Below are 17529 nucleotides of genomic sequence, written 5' to 3' on the forward strand. Positions count from 1 at the left end.
CCCATATATGTCATCTCTTCATAGTGATGTAAAACTGGAAATGAATTATATATACATAAATTGAAAAATGGTTAGACAAATTGTGATAAATGTACTAGGATTTTCAAAAAATCTTTTTACTGTATCTCCCAAGCACTGTACTTTATAGATGGTAGGCATGTAAATGCTTCCTGTATTTGGATGCAATAGGTATTTCTTCATCATGAGGAATATTGGATAATGGGGTAACCACTTCCAGTCATACCTAGGGCAGTTTTTCTGAGTGACAGCCCCATGACCAGAGTGCTTCATAAGTAGAGGGAGACATGTCTCCTGTAGTATATTTGCATGAGATTATTGGAGGACTTTGAGAGAAGAAGTTGCAAGATGCAAGTGCAGACTTTCATCTTTAGACAAGGTATGGTTTTATTAATAAATATTATAGTATAAATGTTAACTATTCGAACAGTAAGTTTTATTATGGAACATTAGTGAACTTCTGACTCCAACATTGTACATATAAACTACATTAGTATGGTAAATATATGCTATAATATTTTAAATTTTCATACATTAATACAAATTAATTATTGTTTATAAAATATGGACAAAGCAATCTGTAATATATAATGCTTATTTAGATAGTTGAAATCAAATGAATATTAAGTCAAGCAGGAAACATTTTAAATTCAATATATTATAGGTATGTAACTCTTCAAAGGCTATATTTATCTGACTTACAAAATGGTATTTAAAATCTTAATTTTTTTTGTGAGGCAATTGGGGTTAAGTGACTTGCCCAGGATGACAGAGCTAGTAAGTGTTAAGTGTCTGAGGCTGGATTTGAACTCAGGTCCTCCTGAATCCAGGGCTGATGCTCTATCCACTGCACCACCTAGCTGCCCCAAAATCTTAATTTTTAAAAAAGACTTTTGTTAATAATATAGTTGTTCAATTGAAAGTTGAAAATTACACTCTTTGTCCATTCACAAACTCTCACATATAAGATAGCATTTGTTTTCTAAAGGTAAACAGGAGCAATATAATCATGTTCCCTCTATCTCTCTGTCTCTGTCTCTGTCTTTCTCCCTTTCTCCCTTCCTTTCTCTCCTCTCCCCTCTCCCCTTTCCCTCCCTTCTGCCTCCTCCCTCCTCCCTTCTTCTTTTCTGATTCTTAATCTACTCATTGATACAAATGTGTAATCATTCCCCAAATTATGGCTTGCAGGAATAGTTAAGAAGTAAAAAACAGCAATTCATTATAAAAGTCAAATTTAATCAATACTAAATACTATAAGGGATGTCAGCTTATTCTGAGTGTTCACATAGGGCACAATTTTTCAGGGGAATTTATCTGATTTTATCCATACATTTATTGTTCTCAAGTAGAAAAATGAAGTTTCAATAATACAGTCTGTTGCATGGTAAAATTGGCAATGGCAAGTTCCTGTCCATTAACAATTCCCAGCATTTTCAATGTCTTAGAAACACTTGGCCTTGTTCATTCTTCACTGGAAGTTATCATCTATAAGTGCTCTCTTCTTTTCTTCTGATATAGATCTGATGGCTGGTGATATTATTTGAAATGAAGCATTATTAATTAGATAATCAAAAACTTCTTTCAACTTAACAAAGAAAACATATTTTGGGGAAACTGGCTGCCATCTGGACAATTCTCTTTTCTTTCTGTTTCAAATGTGTATGTGTGTGAAGCCCATCTACATCAGTGAATACCAAGTAATGATTAAAGGGAATATATACTCAGCCTCAATGACAGCATTTGTGGAAGGCCCTGCTAGAGTGATTATTCAATCTCCCTTTGAGTTAGTGTGTGTGTATATATATATACACACACACACACACACACAACTCTAATGTTAAATTGTGATGCTCTCCCTAAAGATTTTGGGAAAATTCACTGAATATGATCAGGATCATCTCCATACAGTGTAGCCTCCTCTCCAAAAAAGCCTGTAATTTGGCCATTGAAATATTCTTGCATATTCAGTATGATGTTTTGGTAGTATGGGCATAGATGGAATGTTCAGAGGAAAAATAACTTGAGGTAAAGTTCCAGAGTAAACCCAATATCAGCTGCCATTTCAGAGAGATTTACCCGTTACACTTTCTTATTTCTCCATCTATCAAAATAACAATGGATTTTGGCTCTAAGATACTATCTTTATAATTGAAAAGTGATATCAGCATGCTATTTATCCATCTTCCAACATGATGGAATCTAGACCAACTGCAATGATATGAAATTGTCTATAGAAGGTATTATAAAAATCATTAATATTGTTGAAATGTGGAACAATGAGAAATTAGGAACTCTGTTATTTAGAAATTCTGTAGTACCTTTGGCTTTAGGTCTTCCAACATCTCTAGGCATAAACAAAAATTACTTATTTAGATTGAAAATGTCTATAGTGTCTATATCTATTACATGAATTTTTCTAAAATGAGACAATGTCATGTTTTTCAGGAGTTTGTATACTAATCTTGTCTCAATAAATAGGAATTTACATGTATACAACAAAAAAATGAAGAGAGTCAGTGCTCAGTTTGAAATCACAGTGTGGAAATGGTCCATATTGTTAAACAACTTTTAAAAATCATTCCTGTCACCTTCCCAATCTTCAGTATTCCCACATCCATGATCAACAGCCATTGACTCCTTTCTAGTTACCTTATTGTTTCCCTCTCTTACCACAAGCCACCTCAGCAGTTCTTCCTGTTTTGGCATAGTTTTGTGACAGGAGATAGCAGGCCAGATACCAGGATGGAAGAGCATAGAGCAAAAATAAGACCATGAATAAAAACATTTTAAAGAGTAGGAAGACCCCTGAAGCCTCTGAGTTGTTGAAGAAGCCAGATACCTAAAAATATGTTGTTGACTTTTTAAAAAATAATAAACATTTTAATTTAAAGTTTTGAGTTTCAAGTTTTATCCCTCCTTCCCTTCCTCTCCTTGAGGCAGTAAGCAATCAGTTATAGGTTATACATGTGTGATTGTATAAAACAATGTCACATTAGTCATTATGTATAGGAAAACTTGAATAAAAGAAAAAAATGAAAGAGTGAAAAATAGCATGCTTCAGGCTGTGTTCAATTAATATCACTTCTTTCTTTGGAGGTGGATAGTATGTTTCATCATTAGTCCTTTGGAATTGTCTTGGATCATTGTATTGCTGAGAATAGTTAAGTAATTCACAGTTCTTCATCAAGCAAGAATGTCACTGTGCACAATGTTCTCTTGGTTCTGCTCACTTCACTATACATCAGTTAATACAAGTCTTTCCAGGCTTTTCTGAAATCATCCTGCTTGTCATTTCTTATAACACAATAATATTCCATCACCATCATATACTGCAGCTTGTTTAGCCATTCCCCAATTGATGGGCATTCCTTTGATTTCCAGTTCTTAACTACTTATTGACTTGCAGAACTTATAACCTTAGAGACTAATAACAAATTCCTCTTAGTTAGAAAGTTACTTTGTTTCAAGAGAAAACAATTTCTTGGCAGTCATTAATTCAATGCTATTCTGGATCAAGCAGGCCACTTAGGGTTTTACTCCTCACTAGGCCAGGCTGCTATAAACTCATATATACTCCCGTAATTAGACAAAGATGGCTCTTTTGACCTTTTGAATCTCAGAAGGTTGCAGCCTAATCTGTGCTACCTCCATCAATTCTTCACCTGAGAGAATGAAAGAATAAACCCAGAGAGGTAAATAAACAGGGGTGCTCTGGTCTTGCCCATGTTTTGACTCAGGTGGTAAAATAGGAAGCTGGCATCAGGAAGACACTGTTACCACTCCTAGTACATGGAGGTTTAGAGCAGTCCTTGTCTCAATCACCAGTAAGAAAGATAGATAGATTTACTCTTGTGGGAGTTTGTTATTTACACATTGAATTCCAACTCAGCAACCAACTGAAAAGTAAACAGTCATATAATAATTGCACATGTTCCATGGAGGAGAGGAGAGATTCCCTTATCTCTGACTAGAAGAATTCTCACCAAATGTCCATGTGGGTCCATTGTGTATGCTGCCAGGACTCATTATTACATTCATTATTACACTCAGAGAAATGTGAGATTTTTATGAACTAACATAGTTTGAAGAAAACAGAAACAGGAGAACAATATACACAATGGTTATAATAATGGACATTTAAAAACAAACCCTAAGTTGCAGTGGAATTAAAATGCAATAATTGATGTTTTCAGATGACTAGGATGAAACATGCTTTTTTTCACCTCTGTTGAGGAATGTCCATTGAAGTTGAACTATTAGATAGTTTTGCTAAATTTTTTTAAGTGAAGTTTCTATGAAGAGGAAAGGTTTATTGGAAAGTGATCATTATGTTAAAAATTCATCAATGAAATTTTTTTTAAAATAAAATTTATTGAAGTATAAAAATTTTAAACTGCAAAAATGTTTTCTTAAAATATATCTAAATAATTGGAGAGACACTTAATGTTCATGGAGTGATAGGAAAAGAAGCTAAATTTAAGATAACAATAAATTCATTAAATATCTAGGATTAACCTACCAAGACACATGAGAATTATGTAACTACAACTACAAAATTTTAAATAAATAATACTAAATAATTGTTGAGATAGTCAATGTTTATGACTAGACTGTATCAAGATGGGGAAAATACCTACACTATCTCACTACAGAATTACCAGTATACCTATCAAATTACCAAAGAAATAACTAAATAAATTAAAGGTCAAGTATATCAAAGGATATAATGATGCATTAAATATCTGGGAATTAACCTACCAAAACACCTAGGACTTATGTAAATACTTATGTAAAAAAAAAGATAAATTTACATAAAGAAACATTTCATACAAATAATTGGAGAAATATTCAATGTGCAGGTCAGGCAACACCAACACAGGAAAAGTTATTATCCATAACTACAGAATTACTGTTATACCTATAAAATGACAAAAGAAATTACTAAAAAACAAAAAAGTGAAATATGTCAAAGGATGTAATGAAAATATATTATAAAGCCATACATATGTAAAAATATCTAAAACAGGCTGTTAAAAAATAGAAAAATAGCTTAGTAGAACAAAGTAGAAAAGCAAGACAGAGAAGTGAACAAATATAATAATGCTGTGTTTGATAAATTCCAGAACATAAATTATGGGAAAGAGATTTTTTATTCAACAAGAACTTCTGAGAGAACTCTAAAAACAATTCAGTGAAAAAAAGATATAGATCAGCATACCTTATTTACCAACACATTCCAAATACATAAATAAAATGTAAAAAGTCACCTCATGAACAAATGAAAGGAGAATGGAAAATTATAATGATTCACAATTCTGGATAACAGAAAATGCATGATGAGGCATATGACAGAAGGGAACCTAAAAAGTAAAATAGACAATCTCTAGTATACGGAAATAAAACCATTTCAGGTAGAATCAGGAGAAAAGATACAGATTATGGGAAAAATTTGCATTCAGTATAATAGGTATAGTCTTCTAGTATAAAATTTATGGACAATTTAAACAATCATATAAATTTGAGCCACTCTATAATAGACAAGTGCTTATGGGCTAGGAACAGGTACTTTTCAAAAACAGAAATGTCACCCACCTGAAAAAAATATTCAGAATCACTAATAGTTGGGAAAATGATAATTAAAATAATATTAAGTATCACCTTGTACCCATTAAACTCCTGTAGGTGGCAAAAGAAACTAATTTTTGGCAGACCCATTTAATTCATGGCTGTAGAATTATGAATTTGCTCAACTACTCTACAAATCAGTATTGAATTGTGCAAGAAAGGTTGCAAAATTGTTCATATCCTTTGACCCAAAGATTCCACTACTGGTCTAATTTTGCAAGGAAGATGATAGCCAGAAAAGGCCTATATGTACAAAATGTGCCTAGCAGCCTAATTTGTGATAACAAAAAGCTAGAAACAAAATATGAACCCAACATTTGAGGAACAGCTGAATAAATTATGCTCTATATTCATAATAGCTAATTTATATAGCATTTTGAGGTTTTGCAAGGCTCTCTACATATCACTCAATAAGCACGTCACAGTTTTTGAGTGATTTACTAAGAACTGTACTTTAGGAAAATCATTTTGGCTTTTATTTGTGGGATGTATTGTAGTGGCAGGAGCCTTGAGGCAAGGAGACAATTAAGAAGTTATTGCAGGGGCAGTTAGGTGGTGCAGTGGATAGAGCACTGGCCCTAGAGTCAGTAGTATCTGACTTCAAATCCTGCCTCAGACACTTAACACTTACTAGCTATGTGACCCTGGGCAAGTGACTTAACCCCAATTGACTCACCAAAAAAAAAGTGAAGAAGTTATTGCAAAAATCCAGGGAATGGGGAATGAGGGCCTAAACAAGAGTAGTAGTTATATGGATGAACAAAAGAGAATGAACATGAGAGTTCTATGGTAGAAACATGACTTGTCAACTGATAGGATATGTGGGTCAAGAGAGAACAAGGAGGAAAGGGTGAAGCAGAGATTAGGTGACTGGAAGGATAGTGTCGTTGTCAAAAGAAATAGAGATATTTGGAAGAGGAGTAAGATATCTCCAGGACAGACACTTTAAAATGTCTAATAGTTTGTAATGTGTGATTGGAGCTCAGGAAAGCAACTAAACTAGAGATTTATGTATCAACATGGAAATGATACCTAAATCCATTTGAACTGGTGATGTCATTCAGAGAGACAGAGAGAGAGAGAGAAAGAATAGAAGGAGGCCTAGGAAAGAGATTGCCAATATAGCCATACCCATACATTACATTTATATGTGAGATAAGGAAAAGAGACTGGATCAGTCTGAGAAGTAGCCAGACTGGTGGAAGAAGAACCAAGACACAGCACTGTCACAAAAACCCAGGGAGGAAAGAGTATCTTGGAGAATAATGAGAGCTGTGTGAAGTTCTGCAAAGAAGTCAGAAAGGATGATGATTAAGAAAAGACAATCAGATTTGGCAATTAAGAGTTCTTGGTAATTTTGGAGAGTGTAATTTCAGTTGACAAATGAGGTAAGAAGTCAGATTACAAAGAATTGAGAAGAGAGGAAGTGAAGCCAAGAAGTTTAGGTTGATTAACAAAAATTTGATAAAGAAAGGGAGCAAACATGTAGGATGATAGATTGAGGGAATGGCAGGATCAAAAAGGGAGCCTTTGACCTATTTCTACAAAAATATTTATAGCAGCTCTTTTTGTGGTGGCTAAGAATTGGAACTCAAAGGAATGCCCATCAATTGGGGACTGGCTAAATAAGCTATGCTACGTGATTGTAATGAAATATTATTGTGCTATAAGAAATGACAAACCAGATGATTTCAGAAAAACCTGGAAAGACTTACATGAACTGATGCATAGTGAAGTGAACAGAAGCAGGAGAACATTGTACACAATAACAGCAATTTTGTATGATGAAGAATGGTGAATGACTTAGCTATTCTCAGCAATGCAATGATGCGAGACAATCCCAAAAGACTAATGATGAAGCTACTATCTGCTACAGAGAAAGAACTGTTATTGCTTGAATACAAACTAAAGCATGCTATTTTCACTTTTTCTTTCATTTTTTCCTTTTATTTGAGTTTTTGGCACAAAATTACTAATATGGAAATACTTTACATAATTGCACATTTATATCCTATATCTGATTGCTTGCTGATTGAGAAAGAGGAGAGGGGAAGGAATGAAGGAGAGACAGAATTTGGAACTCAAAACTTTAAATAAACATGTTAAAAATTGGAAAAAATGAGAGGAAAATGTTAAAAAATTGTTTTAACATGTAATTGGAGAAAAATTATATATGTGTGTATATATGTATATACATATATACATACATATATACATATACATATATATGTGTGTATATACATATATATGTGTGTGTGTGTATATATATATATATATATGAAAGGAGGGGGCACTTTTGAAGGACAAAAAAAGCCTTGTATGTATTTGTAGGCAGTAGGGAAAAGACCAGTAGACAGAGAAAGATTCAGGAGAAGGGATAAATGTGGGCACAAGTTTGCTGGATAATATGTGGTGGGGGGAAGAACTCAGAGACACATGTAGAAATGTTGGTCTGGGTAAGAAGAGAGACTAGAGGAAGAAACAATGAGTAATGATGTCAGTCAGTTGTGAGCTGTAGAAAATAATGCCTCTGTACAGTATGAAATAAGGTTCTTATCTTTAAGAGTGGAGGGTGGACATGGTGTGGGAAGTTTAAGAAAAGAAGAGAGGAGGGGTTAAAATAATCCCCATAGGGAGTGGGATAGAAATAGCTTGCAGCAACCCTGTGGGGTAGGTTGCTATTATTACTCCCATTTTAATGATGAAGAAACTGAAACTCAGGCAGATTAAAACACTTGCTGGATCACAAAGCTAGTAGGTGTGTATGAATGTAATTGCATTTTATTCTGCTACAAGGAATAATGAATATGAACAACTGAGAAAAACATGGGGAAACACATGAACTGGTGCTGAGCAAAAAAGAGAAACCATAGATAGTAACATACATGACTGCAACATAAAGTCAAAATGGAAATGCTACAACACTGGTTAAAATGCCATCAAATTTAAAGAATACACACATACATATGTCCTTTCTATTAACATTTGATAAAATGATTATTTGGTGAGAGGAATGTATTTTGTGCAGCATTATTTTGGAGGAGTTTTTTGGGGGAGAGGAGGGAGTTACTGTTGTGTCAAAACCAAATGTTTTAATACACTTAAAATAAATAAATAAATAAATAAATATTGAAAAGTAGATAGAGTTTTATTTGGCTTGTATCCAAAATTTATGTTCTTAGTTTTGTATTTGCTCAATAAGAATTGATATTGTGTGGAGAAAACATTTTGTTGAATTGTTGTGGTTGACTTGTATTGCAGTCAGCATTGTATGTACAATGGCCTTTGTATTTTAATATAACATTAAGAATGCTGACTACTACATATTGTTCAAGTGTTGTACAAAACTAAATATAGCAGTTGTCCCAAAAATCTTAGGACAGTTTCAAGCTATTAAAGCTTCTGTGTGACTCCCTGTTAGCCATTTAGAGTATGTAAGGGGCCAAAATTCTAGCTATACTAGCTAGAATATCTAATGAGTGGTTGCCGATAAATTATAAGTTTTAGCAAAAGTTAGACTTTTAAGCATTTATTAAGGAGAATAAGAATTTGATGAAGAGAGAGAGAGAGAGAGAGAGAGAGAGAGAGAGAGAGAGAGAGAGAGAGAGAGAGAGAGGTCTAGATTCAGCTGTCTATCTCAGGGAGCCAATGTCTCCAGCTCCTCTCCTCCCTGAGGTCCTTGCAAAAGAGAGCAAGAGAGCAAGCCTTACCCCTTCTTCATCTCACAAGTCTCCTGTGAAACTGGGAACATCCCATCCACAAATACACACAGCTCCAAGCTAATTGGCTGGTAGCTTTGATAGACAGTATCCATGAGCAAATGTTACTTCCTGACACCAAGGAAAAGCCGCACGGCTTGCCCTCAGATGCCTTCTCCTCATGGCAGAGCTTTCCTACAGTAACTCTCCAGCAGGTGGCATCACTCCAATTGTTACAAGTACAAAACTGCTTTTCTGTCTTATAAGAATATCTCTAAAATACCAATTAGGTATAGAAATGTAATTTATAAGTACATGGGTTATTATTCAATCCCAATTTACTTTACTTAGCAAAAAGGTCACATTTGTACAGTGTCTTTCCTCTTTATCTTATATACCTGTCTCTTCAAACACCTGGGTAAAACAAATTTAGGACTAGGAATAATTCTAGAGATCTTCTAGTGTAAAGATCCTCATTTTTACAGATCCAGAAACTGAGCTCTGAAAAGGTTCAACTTGCCCAAAGGCAAAGAGCCTATATAGTTGGGGTTGAATCCTATTCTTCATATTCCAAATCCAATGCTTATTTCACAACATACCTCTGTCTCTGACAGTTCCCCATCTCATATAATTGTATTGGAACTTTTTGCGGTACTGAGTCATATAGCTGAGAATGAGTACTAAATACCATTCACTCTTATGAAAATCTGGACAGTCTTCTCAATCAGCATGTATGTGTTTAGCAACTCCCACCCCCTGCACACCCAGGATAGATAATTCTTCTTGGCTCCAACTTCTGTACTCTAGTGCAAGTTGGGAAAGTAACCCAGAGGGTGTACAATTGAGTTGTTAAACAAGTTGATATATGTTCATCGAAAGTGTTTGCCACTGTCATGGAGAATATCTATTGCAAGGTCTAAATAAAATAGGGAATCTATAGATAGTGAGGTCCTCAATGCTCCTTATTACAAAGGATTTCGAGTTCATTGCATCTCCCCCTCATCTCCCCCCAAACATTACAGGACCTCTTTAATGAGCCAAAGAGATCAGCTTGACAATCTAGACCTTAAAAAAGTGAATAAAAATGCCTCTTGTCCAGTCTGTGGTATGTAGTTCCACGGTCAGTCAAAACATTTAAAAAAAATTGGGGGGAACTCTGGGATTGATTTGCTTTTGTATTTGCATTTGTACATAGCACACTGTTTGGCATATATAGTAAGTGCTCAGTAAATTATTTCTATCTATCTATCCATCTATACACACACATATATACATATTTACATATATACAAATATATGTAGAGAGATCTCTATAGATTTATATCTATGGATTAATCTCAGGTTTATTCTAAAAGCTTCCAAAATAAATTTCTAAAAGAGGAAGAACTCTAAGAGGGCATGTGCCTCACACCAATCTAATGGCACAAAATATCAAAACAAGAATAGTCTATTCAAAGTTAACAGTCTTAATTTACCTAAGTTGGCGGAATTCATATACCCCTAAAGAATTTTGCTCATTAAAGAGCTCACCCAGGAAAGTTATACACTTATTCCGATCTATTTTTTCCATCTATTTTTTAAAAAAATTTCCTCCAGAAGTACTAATTCATTGATAATAGAATTTATTTGGTTATATCCCAATTTTATTTTGTTATGTGTTTTCTTTGTATTTGTTTTGAGGGAGGGTAGGATGAGACACTGATAAGATCAAACACTAGATTTGGCTCTTGGAATTTCCCAAAAATCAAATCAACCTAGAAAGAATGAAAATATGCCACCACACAAGATATACAAAAGAATGTGCCATGGGATCTTGAAGGCAGTGCCAAAAGGAATGTGATTGCTGAATAATATCTATCAGTGATCTCTGAGGAGCCACAGAAAAGAAGATAGGTGTTGCATTATTGGAGCCTGGAAAATGTCCCAGTTTTCAGAAAAGAAAACACTTATATTCTGCACTTGATAAGCAAGTTTGGTGTTTGAAGGCAGCTAGGAAGCATGGTGGAGAGAGTTCTGGGCCTGGAGTCAAGATTCCTGTTCCTGAGTTCAAATCTCACCTCAGACACTCACAAACTGTTTGACCCTGGGTAAGTCACTTAACCCTGTTTGCCTCAGTTCTTCATCAATAAAATGAACTAGAGAAGGAAATGGCAAACCACTCCAGTATCTCTGCCAAGAAATGGGGTCACAAAGAGTTTTGGACATAATTTTAAAATGACTGAATAACTGTCAATCCCTAACAAAATTATAGCTGAGATTATTTAACAGATTTTTCTGGCATATTTGTTGTTCAGTCATTCAGTCATGCCTGACTCTGAGTGATCCCACAGACCATAGCACATGAGGATGTTCTATACTCTACTATTTCCCAAAGCCTATCCAAGTTCATATTCATTGGTTCCATGACATTATTTATCCATCTCATCCTTTGCTATTCCTTCCTACTTTTTGCCTTCAATCTTTTACAATATCAGTCTTCTCATTATATGGACAAATATTTAAGTTCCTTCCTTTTATTTTGTGTCCCTTAGAAAATTTTACTGTGAGCTCTACTCCAAATTGCTTCAGGTCGTAAGATATGCACCACAGGACTTGGACAGTGATGATTCTGTGACATAAAGTTTGCCCTGGCTATGACTCTGATGTCAGAGGAATGTTGCTTTAGTGTGTGTGTGTGTGTGTGTGTGTGTGTGTGTGTGTGTGTGTGTGTGTCTTTCTGTCTATGACAGATGTTGTGAGACCCCTATAGACTAGTAGATAAAGCAGACTGACATCTATAGCTCAGCATTTCCTTGTGGGAACTTTCAATTCCACCCAATGTATGATAGGATTTCAACATCATAGGTTCTTCTGAGAGAGTTCCCAATTTGTAAACTCCAATTAGTTTCAAATAATCAATTAGCATTTCATTATTAGAGACAAAGTCTCATAAAAGATAAATGATGATTTTACTCACTGAAAAGTGAAATTAGGGCCACTTGCTGCATAAATTTGAGAGTTATTTTATGAGTTCTAGGAGAAAGAGGTTGGGTAAAAGCTTTTCAGTTGTTTTTGTAATGGTAAAAGCAAAATGAGAGTGAGAGGCAATCAAAACTGCATCAGTTTACAAGAAAATAGCCAATTATTATGAACACAATTATTCCCAGGGAATTCTGCTTCTAAATTGTCAGGCTATTGCCAAGGGGTGGCTTTGGTTTGTTCTTTCCAGAGAAATCAAAGGCCCTTTGATAAGGCCTTTTTCCACCAGATTGCTACAAATAAATACCAAATCAGATTCTATAGACCAAGGTGATACAAATTTCTAACGATTCCAACAAGGGAGGGAGGAAGGCCTCAATTATTAAAATAACTATCCACAAATGTGTATGTAAGTGTATAATTCAATCTTGACCATATCTTTCAAAGGTATAACTGAAGAGAAAGAGAACTGGGGACATATGCCTGCTTATTCAGCCATTAACCAGGATTTCTTTCTCCAAGGCCAGGGCTCTTGGTCTTTGATATTGGGCATTCTCAGGAAAGAGCTGATGATGGCAGCCCAGGGAAGGTGAGTTATGACTCTTCAAGACTTGAGGGTTGGGACAGCTTGAAGCAAAACAATGACCAGGTGAAGGGAGAATGTCCAAATCCAGGACTGTCGTGACCAAGTAAAGGTAAAAGGAACAAACCTATTACCTCTGAAGTGGTGGGAGAGACATTCCTCCTCATTAATGGCACATGGCTCTTCCCTTCTTATTTGCCCCTCTACCCAGAAGCTACAATCCAGGGGCCAATAAACCCTTCCACCTCTTAGTCACTTCTTCCCTTTCTAGTTACCAGTGAAAGAAGTACTAGCATGTATGAACTTTCTTCTTATCTGTTGCTTTTAATTGAAATGTATCTACTTCCAGAACAACACACTAGCCAGTGATTCCTAACTGATAATAATCAGTTCATACCTTGGGGAGAATGATAGAAACATAAAACTGTCCTAGCAGAGCTTAGGAAATGTAGTACCCAGCAAACACTGTGTTGGAGAACCAAAGCTAAAGAATTAGTTTGAAAGGGCTGAAATGTTTCTGAGTTTTGCTAGGATTTTCTGACCTTTATTATTAGCTTTTTTTTCTATGTATGATAAGTACCAGTAGCCAGCTCCAGAGAGCCTTTTGTTAAATTTTCAGTATGAGCATTTACACCTCAGAAGTAAGCAAATATTGTAAGTCAAGGCTTGATTTATTGTTTTGCTTATTGTCTAGACTTAAGAAAGTGATGAAGAAAATATTAATAATGAAAATTAAACTTCAAAGTGCATCATGTAAATGGTCCTTTGGAAAGCCGGTTGTTAAGCATTCACCACCATTCCCTGAACTTTCAAAGAACCAATTTCTTTACATATGTAACATGTTAATAGTTTCCAAGACAATTTATAGATTCTGGCAGCATATCTCAAGTCCAGAAGTTTATTATGGCCAAACACATGTATGAAACACTGTGGCAGACATAGTATGCTTCAATTTCACCAAAGGATTTGACAAAGATCTCTTATGACATCCTTGTGCGCAAAATGAAGATATGTTATAATGCATGATTGTAGGAGACAGGGAATTTGCAAAAGACTGTATACATAAAGAAAGAGTGAACAAAAGGCTCTGTGTGTATGTGGGTGTAGGTGTTTTCACTGTCATGTTAACAGCTGCCTGAACCCAAACAGAAAAGCTATCAGCACCTGCTCAGCCTTGTAGTCAGAGTGTCTTCAACTCCCTCCAGTCTGTAATGAGTGCCTAAAGGGCCAAGTGACCTCTAGGCAGTACTTCCATAGACAATCTACATGTAAAGGCCTAACCTAGTTAGGCTAGAAAGTTAAGTTCATACATTTAATCTTTGATCCTTATTTCATCTAAATAAAGTTCTTTTTACTACTACATTCTAGTTCATTCAGTATCTCACGTGATTCAAATGCAGGCCTTCCATGGGCTACAATGATATATCAGGCTTATATTGGATCATGACTGGAACCAAGGAATGTTGGTTAATTTATTGATGTCATCTTGGAGGTAGATCCCTAGTACTATGCCACAGGGCTCTAACCTTGGCCCTATTCTGTTTAACATTTTTATCTATTACTTGAAGGAAGGCAATTTTTGTCAAATATTCTGGTGAAACAACGTTTATAAGTATACTAAATACATTATAGAACAAGATCAGGATTTAAAAAAAAATCAAAAGCCTGAAAAAACTTGGTAGAGTCAAATAGAATTAAAACTAGTGTCCCAAAAGTCTTCGTGCACTGCTAAATTATAGGATGACTCTAACATTCTGCCTTTAAGTTCTAAAGATTCATGGCAGAAGTATGGAAAAGCAATAGACAATGGCAACAATGCTTGTGAAGAAAGACCTGAAAGCTTGTTACACCATAAGTTTAGTCAATAATATGAAGTGGCAGCCAACAAAAATAAACAAACCTAATTCAATCTTAGGCCACAATAAAAGTATAGTGTCCAGAAAATAAGATATGATGTTCTCCTGTGGTCAGACCACATCTAAAAAAGGTTGTTTTTAATTAATTAATTTAAGGGAGACACTACCAAGCTGCAATGTATCCAGAGAAAGACAACCAAGGTGGTAAGGAATCTCAAAACCTTCATTTAAAGAAATTGGGACTGTTTAGCCTGGACAAGACAAGACTTAAGTGTGGTTACAATCGCTTTCTTCAACTGTTTCAAGGTTTGCTATGTGGAGGAAGAAGTAGACTTAATTCTGCTTGGTCTGAGAGACTGTACTAATTAAGTATCAATGGGGAGAAGATCCATGGAGACAGATTTCAGTTCAGGCTAAGGAAGAAATTCTTAAAATGATTGAAAAATAGAATAGTATAAAACCTAAGAGATAAGATTCCCTTACATCCCTCAGATTGGCAAGGATTACCAAAAAAATGAACAAGTGACATGTTGGAGGAAAGGAGCCATAGAAAGAAAGCACACTAATATATTTCTGAAAGAGTTATAAATTGGACCTACCCTCCTGAAATCAATTTGGAATTATACTTTTAAAAAAATCACTAAACAGTCAATTCTCTTTGACCCAGTGATGCCAATACTAGGTAATATACCCAAAGGAGTTTAAAAAAAGAGGGAAAGGTGTCATAATAAACCAACATATTTTTATCAGTCCTTTTTGCAGTAGCAAAGACCTAGGAGGAAAGTGAATGCTTATACATTGGAGAACTGCTGAGCAAATTTGGTGTGTGTGGGTGTAATATTATAGTACCATAGAAAACAGTGCATGAAAAGAATTTAGTGAAACTTGTTCAACCAGCAGATGTCAAGGCAACAGTTAGGGAGAGGAGGACTCTTCCTGGTCCCTCTAGAGTAGGAATGAATCCCTCCTAGACCATTTCAACCCACTGAATTTGGCTTTTGACATTTCTTTCTGATCACATCTCTCTATTTCCACAATCTCCTTCCTCTCTTGAATTGTAGGGTGAATATTACCCAGACTCAGTCATCTATGTTCAAAGAAACTACTTTGCCTACACAAGATGACTTGCCTAGCCCCTAGGGGCAAATTTTTTGCAGAAATCCACATAAGTTCTTTTCTTGTGAAGTCAGTTCTTCTAAAAATACATATTTTCAATAAAAATTACAAATGCTCAAAGCACCCAGACAAGAGTGACCTCTGGTTGCCAGGCCACAAACGAGGATTTCCAACCTGTCAATGTTTGTATATTCAAATAATCATTTTGCTCCTCCATCCGTGGTCTCTATATACAAAGATAAGCACTCAGACCTAAATTAAGGTTGAATCTTAATTTTAATCTAGAGCGGTGTAAATTTTAAAATGCCGTTAAAATAACAAGTAAATAATAATAATAATAAGGACAGAAGACACTTAAGAGTAAGAAGGCCTATTAGGGGGCAATGAAGAAAAACAAGCATTGAATGGAGAAATATACCAGGTCTCAGCAGCATCCCAGGCACAGTCAATCATTTTCTGGGCTGATTCTTTCCATAAGCAGGACAGTGTGCAAGGAAAGGCTCCAGTTCAACATTGATATTTTTACTGTAGCAGTGGCCAGTGGACCCTGCTTGCACTGCATTTATAGACCTTTCAAATTCACAAGGTCACCTCCTGAATATGTCCATCGTGAGGTTTCTGTGTGATCATCTATTCAATAAATACACAAGAGGTAGCCCAAACTCCAGCTCAGGATACCCTACGTAGGATGTATACTTTAGCTACAACCTGATAATAGCTGCATTAGAGGCCAGAGAGAGGGAATCGGTCAGCCACCCCTTCCTGATGCAATTATTAGGACACAACTCAAAAGTAGCCTTGCAAAATGGCAAAGGGTTCAATCAATCTCTTTTGTATTCCCCCTGAGTCATCAGCAACTATAACTCTGAAACCAATTAGAGGACTCTTTATGATCTAGCACTGCAAGCCTTCTTCTCAGTGATGAAGCTAGTCCTAAAGTTTCCTTATGGTTTGCGGGAATCAGGAAGTGTAGCTCAGAGACTAGAATGCCTCATGTTATGCTTGAGAAAATTTGTATGAACTGATGTGGACAGAGTCAAGTAAGCAGAACTAGGAGAACAATTTATATGGCGACACAATAATATAATGGACTACAACGCTGAAAGGCTTCTGTACTCTGATCAATGCAATGACGAATCGTGATTTCAGAGGACTGACAGTAAACAATGCCTCCTGCTTCTTTGCAGAGAGGTAGTGAACAATAGGTACTGAATGAGGCATATATTTTTTTTACATGGTCAATGACTTGATTTATTTTGTTTTACTGTACTTACCTGTTTCAAGGGAGGGTTCTCCTTGGGGGGTGGGAGGGAAGGCATGACTTTTGGGAAGTGATAGTGATTTGATAAAAGAAAAGAAGTTCAATAAATCATTTACGAAAAAGAGGTAATATTCTCCATCTTTGCAAATATCTAACCAGAAGTTGGAAGCTTTCGACAAGATTCATGTGTGAAGTAGTGGTAAGACTAGATGACCTCTAAAATCTAATCCAACATGGAAATTTCAGGTGGAGCGTTCCAAGTTCCTTAGTTCAATGTTTACATTACTTGAATAGGTATTGAGCTTCTTTTGGTGACTACCCTTAAAGTAACCACATTCAACTGGATGTATAAGTTCTAATTTGTTAATAAATCATTCAGCCATATTACATATATTTCGTGTGATCTTATATATTC

The 17529-nt window shown here is 35.5% G+C and overlaps 1 protein-coding gene and 1 pseudogene across 1 annotated transcript in view; both read right to left on the bottom strand.

Annotated features, from left to right (window-relative positions):
* SSPN (sarcospan) overlaps positions 1–17529 on the bottom strand; it is a 184463-nt gene that overhangs the window by 71144 nt on the left and 95790 nt on the right. The gene's annotated exons all lie outside the window — the stretch shown is intronic.
* On the bottom strand, positions 1360–2652 carry LOC122728175 (annotated as a pseudogene).

The sequence above is a fragment of the Dromiciops gliroides genome, chromosome 5, assembly GCF_019393635.1.
Source record: "Dromiciops gliroides isolate mDroGli1 chromosome 5, mDroGli1.pri, whole genome shotgun sequence".
Classification (NCBI taxonomy): Eukaryota; Metazoa; Chordata; class Mammalia; order Microbiotheria; family Microbiotheriidae; genus Dromiciops; species Dromiciops gliroides.